The 15,274-nt window shown below is 46.0% G+C and overlaps 1 protein-coding gene across 2 annotated transcripts in view; it reads right to left on the reverse strand.

The window, feature by feature from the left end:
* arhgdia (Rho GDP dissociation inhibitor alpha) overlaps positions 1–6,073 on the reverse strand; it is a 49,811-nt gene extending 43,738 nt beyond the window's left edge. The window contains exon 1 of one of the 2 annotated variants that reach the window (XM_043715019.2): positions 5,948–6,073. The gene's annotated coding sequence lies outside the window, so the exon portion shown is untranslated. Of the gene's footprint in view, positions 1–5,928 lie in introns of both variants that reach the window. The other variant, XM_043715017.2, reaches the window with a different exon arrangement.
* Between the last annotated feature and the right edge of the window lie 9,201 nt (positions 6,074–15,274).

Consider the following 15,274-nt stretch of genomic DNA (forward strand, 5'->3'; position numbering starts at 1 on the left):
ATCAAGTCCCCATGGCCACACCTTTGACCTGAAGACAGAGAGAGAGTTAAAGGAGTCTTTGTTCCAAGTGAGGATGAGCTCAGCCTGGGGGAGGAGGTTGGTCATGGATGGGGGTGGTTCGGGCCTTCTTTCCAGGAAAAAGGGGAGAGTGCTGAGACCATCCTGATGGGGACAGATGGATGTATAAAGGGATTGCACATCCATGGTGAAGAGGCAGCAGCTCCTGCTGTGAACTGGAAATTTTGAAACCAACGTAAAGCATCAGTAAAAGCGTGGATGTCAGTGGGAAGGGACTGGACAAAGGAAGAAAAAAAATTGAGTCAATGTCGGAAGAAATCAGTTCCATGGGGCAGGAACAGGCAGAAACAACAGATCTGTCCAGGTAGTCCTGTTTGTGGATTTTGTGAAGGTAGATCCTGTTGCCCCTCCTCACTGGATACCTTGCAGTTCACGCATCGACCCAACCGCTCAACAGATGCATTTAACACTACCATTCCTCAGCACCTGATTGGAAAGATAAGTCTGCTGGGCCTAAATGCCTCCCTTTGTAACTAGATCCTGGACTTCCTGACTGGGACACCTCAGTCAGTCCGGATTGGGAACAGCATCTCCAATGCCATCACACTGAGCATGGGGCCCCCCAGGGCTGTGTGCTCAATCCACTGCTGTTCACCCTGCTGACACGTGACTGTGCAGCGATGCACAGGTCAAATCACATCATCGAATTTGCTGACGATACGACTGTAGTAGGTCTCATCAACATACAGAGAGGAGATACAGTGGTTAACGGACTGGTGCAGAGCCACCAACCGGTTTCTGAACGTGGACACAACGAAAGAGATGGTTGTTGACTTCAGGAGGGCACAGAGTGACCACTCTCCGCTGGAGATTGATGGCTCCACCATGGAGATCGTGAAGAGCACCAAATTTCTTGGCGTACATCTGAAGAATCTAACCTGAACCCTCAGCACCAGCTCTATAGCCAAGAAAGCCCAGCAGCATCTCTACTTTCTGTGCAGGCTGAGGAAAGCGCACCTCCCAACCCCCATCCTCATCAAATTCTACACAGGGTTCATTGAGAGTACCCTGTGCTACTGCATCACTGTCTGGTTCGGGAATTGCACTGTCTTGGATCATAAGACCCGGACAGTGAGGACAGCTGAGAAGATCAGAGTCTCTCTTCCTTCCATTAAAGACATTTACACCACACGCTGCACCTGAAAAGCTAAGGCTAACACACCCCCCACTCAAATTCTTCTCCCTTCAAGGCCCCAAGGGATCCTTCCATATCTGTCACAAATTCACCTGCACCTCCACAAACATCATTTACTGCATCCGCTGCACCCGATGTGGCCTCCTCTACATTAGGGAGACAGGCCGCCTACTTGCGGAACGTTTCAGAGAACACCTCTGGGACACCCGCACCAACCAACCAATCCTCCATGCCCGAACCACCCCCATCCATGACCAGCCTCCTCCCCCAGGCTAAGCTCATCCTCACTGCCCGGGTCTTATGATCCAAGACGGTGCAATTCCCGAACGAGACAGTGATGCAGCAGCACAGGGTACTCTCAATGAGCACTTTAACTCCGCCTCCCACTCCGTCATTGTACATGCAGGTCCTTGGCCTCCTCCATCGCCAGGCCATGGCAACACGACGCCTGGAGGAAGAGGGCCTCATCTTCCGCCTAGGAACCCTCCAACCACAAGGGATGAATGCAGATTTCTCCAGCTTCCTCATTTCCCATCCCCCCCACCTTATCTCAGTCCCAATCCTCTGACTCAGCACCGCCTTCTTGACCTGCAAGCTTCTTCCCGACCTCTCCACCCCCAACCCCTCTCCAGCCTATCACCCTCACCTTAACCTCCTTCCACCTATCGCATTCCCAACACCCCTCCCCGAAGTCCCTCCTCCCTACCTTTTATCTTAGCCTGCTTGGCACACCTTCCTCATTCCTGAAGAAGGGCTTATGCCCGAAACATCGATTCTCCTGCTCCTTGGATGCTGCCTGACCTGTTGCGCTTTTCCAGCAACACATTTTTCAGCTCTGATCTCCAGTCCTCACTTTCTCCATAGGTTACCATAAGCCCACTGTAGGTTTTAGGCATTAGCCTAGTGGGTGTTGATAAATTATTGATAGTCATAGATATGTACAGCACGGAAACAGACCCATCGGTCCAACTCATCCTTGCCGACCAGATATCCCAACCCAATCTAGTCCAGAACCCAGAGAACACTCCTCCCTCGAAGGCAAGACAGTCGGCAGAACCGCTGGATCAAATCCGGCTGGGCTGCTCGGCCCTGAAGTGTCAAAGTCAGTATGAGCACTCTCATTCACTCCTATCCCCATTTGGACCACTTCCCACAATTGGAAATCGATGAAACTTGGCCATAACCTGGAGAACACTCCTCCCTCAAGGACAAGACAGTCACTTCCACCATCATCCTCACAGCTTGCTGAAAGGAATCACTGAACAATGAGCAGCAGGAATACTCTCTCCGAAAGTAGAGTGAAGTGTAATACTTTTAGGACAGCAGTAAATAGATTCTTGACTACAGCAATCAAAGGGTATTGGTAGTAGGTAAGAAAATGAAACTGTGGCCTCCGTTCAATGTCTTATGAAATAGCACAGCAACCAAGGACTAAATGTCCAACATCACTTCTGAATCACATGAATATATTATATATAGAAATGAAGATTAAGTCTAGTACATGACCAAGTTTTAGTATGAATAACATTTGGCCCAAATATTTAGATGAAAAATATATCTGAGGGATAAATATTACACACTATGGTTAGATTAATCCTCAGCTTTCCAAAACATATCTTAAATAGCTAATATCCAAATACTTCAATCTCAACAATGCAAACTGAGAGGAGATAGTGCAGATACTGATTATTTCTCCACTGGGAGCACAATAAAACCAGCAAATAACTGCTGCAAACAGCTCATTTCCCAGTCCTGTTAAATGGAAGGAAACTGTCAGCAATACTGTAGAAAATAAGTAAAATACATAGCAGCAACTGAATTGCTAAATGAAGTCAATTATCTATTCATCAGAAAAATCTACTTCCCTCGTGTTTCGCAAAAGGTTAGTCCATTATGACAAATCATTCTAGTAGAATAGTTAAAAAGGTGCATGACGTTTTTTGTGGGGCGGGGGGGAAAGAGAGAGAGAGAGAGAGAGAGAGTTGGTATTTCTTCCAGGTTAAAGGTCTTATTGAATAAGTTTTTCAAAGGTATGGCAAAGTAAAGTTTGTACATTCCAATCAGCAAAGGAAACATTAACTATAAGGAGTATCAGTACTCTTATACAAATATTCTTTAAATGGTTCTTAATTTAGCAAAGACCAGGTTTGCTACATCTGTTTCAGAACCATTCATTGTAACACTGCACGGACTCCCCAACCACAAGTTGAGTTCACCAAATGCTTTTATGAACCACCACATTTCTAACACCACCAGGTTAAGTCACTGATACCATTTCCTTGTTACAGCCAACCAATTTCTTGATGAGTGACATAAAATTTGTCATTTAAATTTATTAAATTTAAATTTATTAGTTAAAATACAGACATTAAAACATTAGCTCCAAGTTTATCAATGTGAATTCCAGTGTTTCTCAAGGCTGAAATATCAAATTGCAAACTCAAAGCAAACTTATGCAATAAATTACAAGTTTGCCACAAACATGACATACTTCCTGTCACTCTCTTCCTCCTCCCTGTCACTTTGAGTGCTGCTATTGCAGCAAGGCAGGCATCAGACAAGATCTGCTCAGGATGTTTTTTCAGGTTGAGGATTCTGACAAAGGATCAATAAAGATCATTCCAGGAAAACATGAGGCGGCAAACTTTAGGAATGGCAGAGCATGACACGCTTCTCCAAAGGAAACAACTGATGCCAAGTTCACAGCATCTCTGAAGGCAAAAACTGGAAAACATTTGAAGCTGATGATGTTGGAAAAACGAAGGACAGCAGGCATTGATTTAATATTGCTTTGACAAAGTCAGCTGAGCAGAAAGGGTGGCCTGTATGCCCTCTCTCTGACAACACACACCAGAGGGGGAGTCAACTTGGAACTTTCTCAATGCCACCAAAATAATGAGATTGTGAGAAGAAAATGAATTATGGTCTGAAAGAAGAGACTCACCACATTGTGTTAGGATTGTCTGACTAGCAATCTGGTGTTTTCTGCAGATTGCTAGGAAGAAAAACAGAATTGTACACTTCTGAACAAAAAAAATTACACAATTAACAAGGAAATGGCAGAGAAGTGGGATAGGAGGAAGTTTTCTGTTTGCAGGGAGCCATGTGCACAAACACCGGCCTTTCGCTTACCTATAACAAAGCCTTCTCTTTGATTATAAAAATCTTGATGTCAGTTACCCCAGTCTTAAATTAAAATCCAGTTTTATTTGCGAATCATTTTGGCGAAGAATATGCATGAACAATATGGCCGGCTAACCGAGCATGCTGCAGCCTCCTTTCCCTCTGGCTAAAATAGGAGAAAGTACTAACAGCTTGACACACACAGCGTCACGCACAGCATTTAAACCTTTGCTCGGTATGATGTACAACAAAGACATTTTTTTTTAATGCCCTCTCGTATTGATCAACCGATGAAGCTTATGCAAAGCTAACGTGCGAGCTCTGACTGATTGATAAAGATGGAACATGGAATTAGAAAGGGGTAGCAAATTTCCGATCTCAAAAGCGTAAGTAAGCAATGTTTCCTGATTTCTGTGCAAGCTGCAAAGGCGAGGAACGGGTGCGAGGACACCGCCCTAAACGTTAAAACAGGGTAGGAGAAGGGGGCAGGAAATTGTGTCTGAAACACAGGAGGTTTCTCTCTGCCCAAGATAAAAGAGAGGGAAAAAAAATGAAATGCAATTTTTCTAAACTGCCTGGTGGGTGCTGAGGAGCTGCTAATTAATCTAGCGCTTCACCAAACTGCAGTACCCAGTGGAATAGTACAGTTTCTGATTATTAGCCGTCCTGATTAATCACACATTGTAGTTTTATTCAAAAATTTACAAACCAGGAAGTGACCCGCCATATTCCTGCTTCAGAGATCAGAAATAAAAAAAACCCTCTGCACCGCACAACTCACATTCCCAGCCCGTCCCTTCCCCATTCCATATTCACTCCCATTAGAAAAGGCAGCATTCCTGCTCCTAACCTCCACAATACTTGCTATTTTAATTGAAGAGAGTTAGATTAAGATCAGGGGCGGCGAGTGGGAACGCGCTCCGCTGCAAGGAAGGGGGCGAAATCCTCAGCGCGTTCCCGGGGGGGGGGGGGGGGCAGAAATCCTCAGCGCGTTCCCGGGGGGGGGCAGAAATCCTCAGCGCGTTCCCGGGGGGGGGCAGAAATCCTCAGCGCGTTCCCTGGGGGGGGGGCAGAAATCCTCAGCGCGTTCCCGGGGGGGGGGGCAGAAATCCTCAGCGCGTTCCCGGTGCGGGGGGGGGGGGCAGAAATTCTCAGCGCGTTCCCGGTGCGGGGGGGCAAATATCCAGCGCGTTCCCGGTGCGGGGGGGGGGGGGCAAATATCCAGCGCGTTCCCGGTGCGGGGGGGGCAAATATCCCACGCGTTCCCGCTGCAAATGTGGGCGGGCGATCCCGGTGCAAGGAAGGAGAGGAATTTCCTGCGCGTTCCCGTTGCGAGGACCCATGGGGGGGGGGGTGAGAGATCCCTTGCGCGCTCCCGGTGTAAAGCGGGGGCGGAAATGCCCTAACGCGGGTAGATACGAGCGGGGCCGCGCCCCGGGGGGTTAAAAAGCGCGGGTCCGCGCCCACGGGCAGCAGCCGTTACGGATCGGGAGCGCTCCCCACGAGGGGCGGTCTCCCTCTCCCGCGGGATCAGAGCGCGGTCCGTGCCGCGCCCCGCCGCCTCCCCATTCCCCTCTCCGGTTCTCTCTCACCGTGCTCAGTGACACTGACCAGCACAAGCGGCCGTGGCCCTCTCTCTCTCTCTCCCTCTCCCCGGTTGACTGACGGGCGGGCAAACAGCGGGCTCTCTCTCTCTCTCTGACTGAATCTCTCCGCCCAACACCGAGCGGGGTGGGCCCTGTGCGTCACTTCCGGCCAGCGCCGGCTTGAGCCCCTAGCGGCATGTCGCGGGTACTGCAGCTCAGTGAAGGGGGAGACCTGGGTGGCATCTCTCTGAACCCCCAACTACTGTATACCTATGATTCGGAGATGCCAGTGTTGGACTGGGGTGTACAAAGTTAAAAATCACACAACACCCGGTTATAGTCCAACAGGTTTAATTGGAAGCACACTAGCTTTCGGAGCGACGCTCCTTCATCAGGTGATTGTGGAGGTGATCGGGTGACCATCCTCCAAGGTGGACTTTGGGACAGGCAGCAGAGGAAAGTGGCTGAGCAGATATTCTAACAGATGAAAGGCTTAACAGACAATCAATTCTTCAATGTACAATTTGATTTACATCACACTGCAAATTTTTGCTATAAATTCTGTGTTATGATCGAGCCCTCCACAATCACCTGATGAAGGAGCGTCGCTCCGAAAGCTAGTGTGCTTCCAATTAAACCTGTTGGACTATAACCTGGTGTTGTGTGATTTTTAACACTGTATACCTAGACACACAGCCAACAGGGAGTTGATGGATTAGTGGTATTATTGCTGAACTGCTAATCCAGTTAAAAATCACACAACACCTGGTTAGAGCCCAATAAGTTTATTTGGGAGCACTAGCCATCTCTCTCTCCTTCAGCTGATAGCTAGTGCTCCCAAATAAACCTACTGGGCTCTAACCAGGTGTTGTGTGATTTTAACTGGATTAACAGTTCAGCAATAATACCACTAGGCCACTAGCTTTCGGAGCACGGCTCCTTCAGAGAAAGAATTTCTAATTTCTCTCTCTATGAAGGAGCCACGCTCCGAAAGCTAGTACTGCCAAATAAATCTGTTGGCCTATAACCTGGCGTTATGTGAGTTTTAACTTTGTCCATCCCACTCCAACACGGGCACCTCCACGTTATGTTAATCCAGTGACCCAGCTCCTGGCGAAGGATTTCAACCCAGAATGCCAACTTTCCTGCTCCTTGGATGCTGTCAGACCTGTTGTGCTCTTCCAGCCTCACATCTATTGATTAATGTTTTTGGGGCATGGGTTCGAATCCTGCCAAGGCAGATGGTGGAATTTGAATTCAATAAAAAACTGGAAGTGAGAAACCATTGCTAATTGTTGGAAAAACTCATCTGGTTTACTAATGCCCTTTAGGGGAGGAAGCTGCCATTCTTAAGTGCTCTAGCCTACATGTGACTCCAGACCCACAGCAATGTGGTTGACTCATAACTGTCCTCTGGGCAATTAGTGATGGGGAGTAAATGCTGCCCTAGCCAGTGAAGTCCTCATCCAATGAGTAAAGAACAGGAGTGGGTCATTCAGCCTTTCAAGCCTGCTCTGCCATTCAATACCATTATGACCATCCAACTCAAGTAGGCAAAAGTGAGGACTGCAGATGCTGGAAACCAGAGTTTAGACCAGAGTGGTGCTGGAAAAGCACAGCAGGTCAGGCAGCAACTTTGAACTCGGATTTCCTTTTCTGGCTTTGATACAAATTTATTCGTCATTCCTGTCTCTTGAAATTCAGTTGGCACAAAGAGCCGACTGGTTATTACAAGACCAGACGAAATGACTCACCTCAGTACTAACTCAGCCCTTGTCTATGCTGCACTTCCCATCCTGTGTTCAGTCAGACATAAACAAAATGTGATAAAAACAGGACATTGTAAGAACTGAAAAGGCCAGCTTGTCCAACAGGCTCTCAGGTTCATTGTTGTTCTCAGTCTGTCCTTCCCCCACCTTCCTCAGTACCCTCTTCCTCCACACATTGCCTCCTCAATCTAAGTCTACCTTTCTTCCTCAATTTTATTTGGCAAATTATTGATGGGTATTGAGTTGAATTATTGAATCTGATTCCTGATGAAGGGCTTATGCCCGAATCATCGATTCTCCTGCTCCTCAGATGCTGCCTGACTGGCTGTGCTTTTCCAGCACCACACTCTCGACTCTGATCTCCAGCATCCGCAGTCCTCACTTTCTCCTCTTTACACCCTAACCCAATTCTGAGCTTATCTGAGATCCACAATTTTCCGCAGATGGTCACTGGGCTTGTGATCTGGAATTGGAAACCCTGGCTAACTTTCCACTACTTAACAAAGTATGGTCCAGTGCCGATCCGCAAAATAATAACAAGGCTTTGTGATCTGTGGCTGGACCTTTGGTTAAACTTTTGGTCATTTCTCTTGACATCTTCTTCAATGTTACATTTTTTCAGGTAATACTCCTAAGGAATATCCTTCATGTTCTCCAAGTTAAAGTTGCAATCCTAGCCCAATTTCTTGTTGTTGTAAGGCTTAATAAAGCACCAGATGACCCACTTAAGCCACCAACCGGTTTCCTGTTTACTTCCAACATTTCTGTTTATCTCTGATCAGATTATTTCCACATTCCAAGATTAAGTCTGCTTTATTTTCCAAATTGATGTCATTTAAATTCGAACATTGTTGCTCAACATTTTAAAACCTATACCACTCTCAGAATACTGCAGAAAACATCAAGTATCATAGAATACATCAGCTTTAGTTTCAATGTCCATATTACAAAAATTTTGAGTGCAACCTAATTGTAAGTCCAATTTGATTCTGAATCAACAGTTGAATTCTGATAAAATGTAATTGAACCAAAATGACAATTGAGTTCATCTCTCCACAGGTGCTGCCAAACCTAGTGAATCCATCTTTTTATCAGATCACTGTTTTAAATGGTGTAGTGAGACTGATTTAACTGCATCACAACTAAAACGAAAACTCAAATTTTAGGAAAAAAAGCCTTAGAAGAAACAAAATTACAAATCACACAACAACAGGTTATAGTCCAACCGGTTTATTTGGAAGCACTAGCTTTCGGAGCGCCGCTCCTTCATCAGGTGGTTGTGGGGGACACAATTGTAAAATACAGAATTTATAGCAAAAGTTTACAGTGTGAGGTAACTGAGATTATACATTGAAAAATACTTGGATCGTTTGTTAAATCTCTTATCTGTTAGAATGACCATGTTGGTTTCACTTCTTTCATATGTAAATCACAAAACCTTTTTTTAAAAGTTACATTCTCAGGTTAACTGTAACAATTGGTGTCAGCGCAGATAAGATGTGGAGATGTTGAAGGTGTTAGCCCCCTGTGTTCCCTGTCTGTGCCATAATGTTTCGACTGATTCTAATCTAAAAAGTGAATTAACAGAGTCTTACATGGATTCATGCAGTTTTTGAGCAAAGTATAATGTAACTCTGCAAGTACAAATTCGCCCCACAAACGTAAATGTGTATGTGTGCATGTGGGTTTTTTTGTGTTTGTGTGTCTGGGGTGGGAGTTTATGAGTGTCTGGGAGAGAGTGTGTATATGTGTGTGTGTGTGAGTGTAAAGTGGTCTAAGTCTGTGAGAGGGTGTATGTGTGAGTGTGGTAGTGTGTGTGTCTATAGGAGTGTGTGTGTGTGTGTGTCTGAGGTGGGGGATTGTGAGTGTCTGTGAGAGAGAGTGTATATGTGTATGTGAGTGTAAAGTGTCTAAGTCTGTGAGAGGGTGTATGTGTGAGTGTGGGAGTGTGTGTGTCTATAGGAGTGTGTGTGTGTGTGTCTGAGGTGGGGGGTTGTGAGTGTCTGTGAGAGAGAGTGTATATGTGTATGTGAGTGTAAAGTGTCTAAATCTGTGAGAGGGTGCATGTGTGAGTGCGGGAGTGTGTGTGTCTGTAGGAGTATGTGTGAGTATCTTTGTGCGTGTCTGTGTGTGGGTGTGTCTGTGTGTGTTTAGTGCAATGGTGGTTCACCGGTAGTATGACATGAACCCAAAGTCCCGGTTGAGGCCCTCCCTATGGGTACCGAACTTAGCTTTCAGCCTCCGCTCAGCCACTTTTCGCTGCTGCCTGTCCCAAAGTCCGCCTTGGAGGATGGTCACCCGAAGGTCTTATCACGAATGTCCTGGACTACTGAAGTGTTCCCCAACTGAGAGGGAACATTCCTGTCTGTTGATTGTTGTGTGGTGCCCATTCATCCATTGCCGTAGCCTTTGCTTGGTTTCACCAATGTACCATGCCTCATGGCATCCTTGCCTGCAGCATGTGAGATAGACAACATTGGCTGAGTCGCATGAATACCTGCCATGTACATGGTGGGAGGTGTCCCCATGTGTAATGGTGGTATCTATGTACACACTTTGACACGTCTTGCAGTGCCTACCGTGACAGGGTTGTATGGAGTTGCCCTGAAGGCCGGTCAGTTTGCTACTAACAATGATCTGTTTAAAGGCGAGCAGTGGAGGTGTGGGGAAGGTCTTGGCGAGGCGCTCATCCTCATTGATAATGTGTTGCAAGTGGATGAAGAACATGGCGTAGATCTTTGACTCCTGGGAAGTACTGGACAACCAAGGTTCCTTGCGGTGGCTCATTGGAACTGGCGGTTGATGAGTTGAGCATTGTACCCCATTCTTATGAGGGCATTCCTGAGTATTTCCAGGTGACCGTCATGTTCTTCCTCATCTGAGCAGATCCGGTGTGTGCGTAGGGTTTGTCCATAGGGGATGGCTGTTTTAATATGTTTTGGGTGGAAGCTGGAGATGTGTAGCATTGTGAGGTTGTCTGTGGGTTTGCGGTAGAGTGCTGGGGTGCTGGGGTACGATGCTCAACTCATCGACCGCCAGTTTGTTGTGCCACAGCAAGGAACCATAATTACCTCCTCAGGAGATAGACACGTGCTGCAACCGACAGGGTACCCTTCGTTATCCAGTACTTCCCAGGAGCCGAAAAACTATGCCATGTTCTTCACAGCCTGCAACACATTATCAATGTGGATGAGCACCTCGCCAAGACCTTCCCCACACCTCCACTTCTTGCTTTTAAACAACCGCCAAACCTCAAACAGATCATTGTTTGTAGCAAAGTGACCGGCCTTCAGGGCAACTCCATACAACCCTGTCATGGTAGGCACTGCAAGACCTGTCAGAGTGTGGGCATAGATACCGCCATTACACGTGGGTACGTGGCAGGTATTCATGCGACTCAGCCAATGTTGTCTATCTCACATGCTGCAGGCAAGGATGCCATGAGGCATGGCACATTGGGAAAACCAAGCAAAGGCTACGGCAACGGATGAATGGGCACCGCACAACAATCACCAGACAGGAGTGTTCCCATCCAGCTGGGGAACACTTCATTGGTCCAGAACATTCAACCTCGGACCTTTGGGTGACCATCCTCCAAGGCGGACTTCGGGACAGGCAGCAGCAAAAAGTGGCTGAGCAGAGGCTGAATGCTAAGTTTGGTACCCATAGGGAGGGCCTCAACCGGGACCTTGGGTTCATGTCACACTACAGTGAAGTGCCACAAGGATCGGTGCTGGTTCCTCTACTTTTTGTCATTTACATAAATGATTTGGATACGAGCAGAAGAGGAACAGTTAGTAAGTTTGCGGATGACACCAAAATTGGAGGTGTAGTGGACAGCGAAGAGGGTTACCTCAGATTGCAACAGGAACTGGACCAGACGGGCCAATGGGCTGAGAAGTGGCAGATGGAGTTTAATTCAGATAAATGCGAGTTGCTGCATTTTGGGAAAGCAAATCTTAGCAGGACTTATACACTTAATGGTAAGGTCCTAAGGAGCGTTGCTGAGCAAAGAGACCTTGGAGTGCAGGTTCATAGCTCCTCGAAAGTGGAGGCACAGGTAGATAGGATAGTGAAGAAGGCGTTTGGTATGCTTTCCTTTATTGGTCAGAGGAGAAAGTGAGGTCTGCAGATGCTGGAGATCAGAGCTGAAAATGTGTTGCTGGAAAAGCGCAGCAGGTCAGGCAGCATCCAGGGAACAGGAGACTTGACGTTTCGGGCATAAGCCCTTCTTCAGGAATGAAGAAGGGCTTATGCCCGAAACGTCGATTCTCCTGTTCCCTGGATGCTGCCTGACCTGCTGCGCTTTTCCAGCAACACATTTTCAGCTTTATTGGTCAGAGTATTGAGTACAGGAGTTGGGAGGTCATGTTGCGGCTGTACAGGACATTGGTTAGGCCACTGTTGGAATATTGCGTGCAATTCTGGTCTCCTTCCTATCGGAAAGATGTTGTGAAACATGAAAGGGTTCAGAAAAGATTTACAAGGATGTTGCCATGTTTAAGGATTTGAGCTATAGGGAGAGGTTGAATAGGCTAGGGCTGTTTTCCCTGGAGTGTCGGAAGCTGAGGGGTGACCTTGTAGAGGTTTATAAAATTATGAGAGGCATGGATAGGATAAATAGACAAAGTCTTTTCCCTGGGGTCGGGGAGTCAGAACTAGAGGGCATAGGTTTAGGGTGAGAGGGGAAAGATATAAAAGAGACCTAAGGGGCAACTTTTTCACACAGAGGATGGTACGTGTATGGAATGAGCTGCCAGAGGAAGTGGTGGAGGCCGGTACAATTGCAACATTTAAAAGGCATCTAGATGGGTATATGAATAGGAAGGGTTTGGAGGGATATGGAGCGGGTGCTGGCAAGTGGGATTAGATTGGGTTGGGATATCTGGTCGACATCTCTATGACTCTATGACTCATTTCACAAAATTACTAAGAAGGGATACAAGATATTTTTGTAACAAATTAACCAGATCATGGACTAATTTACTGTATAAACAATACCTTAATTTTAAAATTCTCATCCTTATCTTCAATCACTCATGTGGCCTTTCCTCTTTATCTTTTTAATTGCCTCCAACCCTACAACCCTCTGATATCCTGTGCTCCTCTAACTCTGGCCTCTTGCCGACCCCCAGGTTAATGGTGTCTGCTTCAGTTGTGCTACCTTCGGCTATGGCTTCACCTAACAAGGTCCTATCCTCTGGAATGCCCTCTCGAAGCCCCTCCGCCTCTCTATATCTCTACTTCACTTAAATTCTTTACAGATGCTCCTCAAAACCCACCTCTTAGTCACCTGCCCTATTATTCCTTTATGCGGCTCATGTCAAATTCTGTCTGATAACCTTGCCTGCAATGTTTGTTACAATAAACCTGCTATAGAAATGCCAACTGTTGTTGTTAATGTCACATAAAGGTGCGGAAGTCAATCCAAATAACAGAGCAGCTTCAAACCAGCTGATGAAAGGGTTAAATGATGTGTTTTATCTCTGCAAGACAGCTTTGTTTAAAGCTCTTACAAAGAAGAAACAAGAACCTCTTCAACTAGTTGGATCTATGCAATCTTTTATCTGACCTTCCTCAGAATTCACACATGCTCACACTTAGAGTTATGTCTTGCCTCTATATCTGTGGTGACTTGGTGGAGCTTATATTTTGATGCTGAGAATACGGATTGTAACTGTTGTTATTTTTGGATGGCATTGACCTTGTTATCTTGTTACGATTAGCTCACAAACATCACCAAACAGTTTGATAGGCATGTAGGGACTGAAATTTACATCATATGTTAAATCTCTATCATGTAACTTCCGGGGGTCTTGTTACAGTATGTACACATTATATGAGCTTAAAGTTGGAATTTGAACTCCAAATATAATTTTAATTTTGGGGTTTATTCTCTTGAGGTAATAGAGATATTTTGTTGAGAATTAAAGCCAGACATTCCAGCAGGTAAATGAGGAAACATTTGCACACACAAATGACAGTAAAAGGTTGGAACTTTCGTCTTCAAATAGCAATTGATGGTGCCCTGCATTGAATGAATTAACTTGAGGAGCAGTAACTACTGTTGGGTATTGCTAAGCTATGAAGGATCCCACCTTCATTGGTAAATGCTTCACAGTCCAAATTGAGAACTATTTTACACATTTCTCCACTTCTGATTTCATAAGACTTAAGCCAGTGATATTGGTGGTTGTGTAGGCCACTTTGGGGGCAGTGCATGGATTTTCCCCCTGACTTGTAGTGTACTGATCCCATACACACTTTTGATATCTAATGTTTAAAGAAATAGGTGCAAATGGTGGGTGTAGATGTCGGTAATTCAAAACTTGACAATTCATTGGCACTGAATCCAAAAAAATGATGGAAATCACAGTGGGTCAGGTAGCATCTGTGGAGAGACAGCAATCTAACGTTTTGAGTCTCGATGACTCTTCATCAGAGCTGAGTGAAGGGAAAGTGTTGGGAAAGTGATCTCCTATCTGCCAGACTCATAAACATTCTTTGAGGAAGAAAGAAGACAGAAAGAGGGGCTGGGCTGGGGTGAGTAGGTCTCTCTGTCTGCACATGCTGTAGGCTCCTTGGGGAAATTACCCAGTGAGGATGGGAAGAACTACGCCTGCAGATTCCACTTTGACTACACTTCATACCTGCAATTAGTATAGAGGGGCTTCTAATGTTCTAACCATGTCAGCTAAGATCAGAGAAAGTACCTTTAATATTGATGATCGTTGCTACTGAGGAACTCTTACAGTAATATCCTGAAGTGATGATGACTAGCCGTTGGTGAATATGTCTGTCCTTCTGCACAGTGGATTTTCCTTTGACTCCCACTGACTTCAGTCTGCTAGGTCCTGAGCCAGCAATGGTGTAAATCCTGACCTAACCATTCTGCAGGCAGCACTAAAACCATAGGTTACACTTCATCAGACAAGCTGATTGTGGTTTGGTCAACAGTTTCCAGTAAGGATGTACAAATAAATGATGGGGGTGGGTCTGAATTCAGACTGCGGTAATAGCTTGAGTCTGGATAATCGAGATGAACAAGGATGGGGTTGCCAGCAGTGACTGGTCTCATTGACCCTCTAGAGTACTGGGGTCTGCCTGCTTGGTTTCCACATAAACAGAAGATAGAATACTGGATTTTCTCATCCAGTTGCCTTTTAAATGTTGCAACCGTACTAGCCTCCACCACTTCCTCTGGCAGCTCATTCCATATACATACCACCCTCTGTGTGAAAATGTTGCCCCTTAGGTCCCTTTTATATCTTTCCCTTCTCACCCTAAACTTGGACTCCCCGACCCCAGGGAAAAGACTTTGTCTATTTATCCTATCAATGCCCTTCATGATTTTATAAACCTCTATAAGGTCACCCCTCATTCTCCGACGCTCCAGGAAAACAGCCACAGCCTATTCAGCCTCTCCGCATAGCACAAATCCTCCAACCCTGAGAAACGTCCTTGTAAAATCTTTTCTGAACCCTTCCAGGTTTTACAACACCTTTCTAATAGGAAGGAGACCAGAATTGCACGCAATATTCCAACAGTGGCCTAACCAATGTCCTGTACAGCTGCAACATGAC

Source organism: Chiloscyllium plagiosum, unplaced genomic scaffold (assembly GCF_037043375.1).
Source record: "Chiloscyllium plagiosum isolate Xiang-an unplaced genomic scaffold, Cpla_swu_hap1 HiC_scaffold_25, whole genome shotgun sequence".
In the NCBI taxonomy this organism is placed as follows: domain Eukaryota; kingdom Metazoa; phylum Chordata; class Chondrichthyes; order Orectolobiformes; family Hemiscylliidae; genus Chiloscyllium; species Chiloscyllium plagiosum.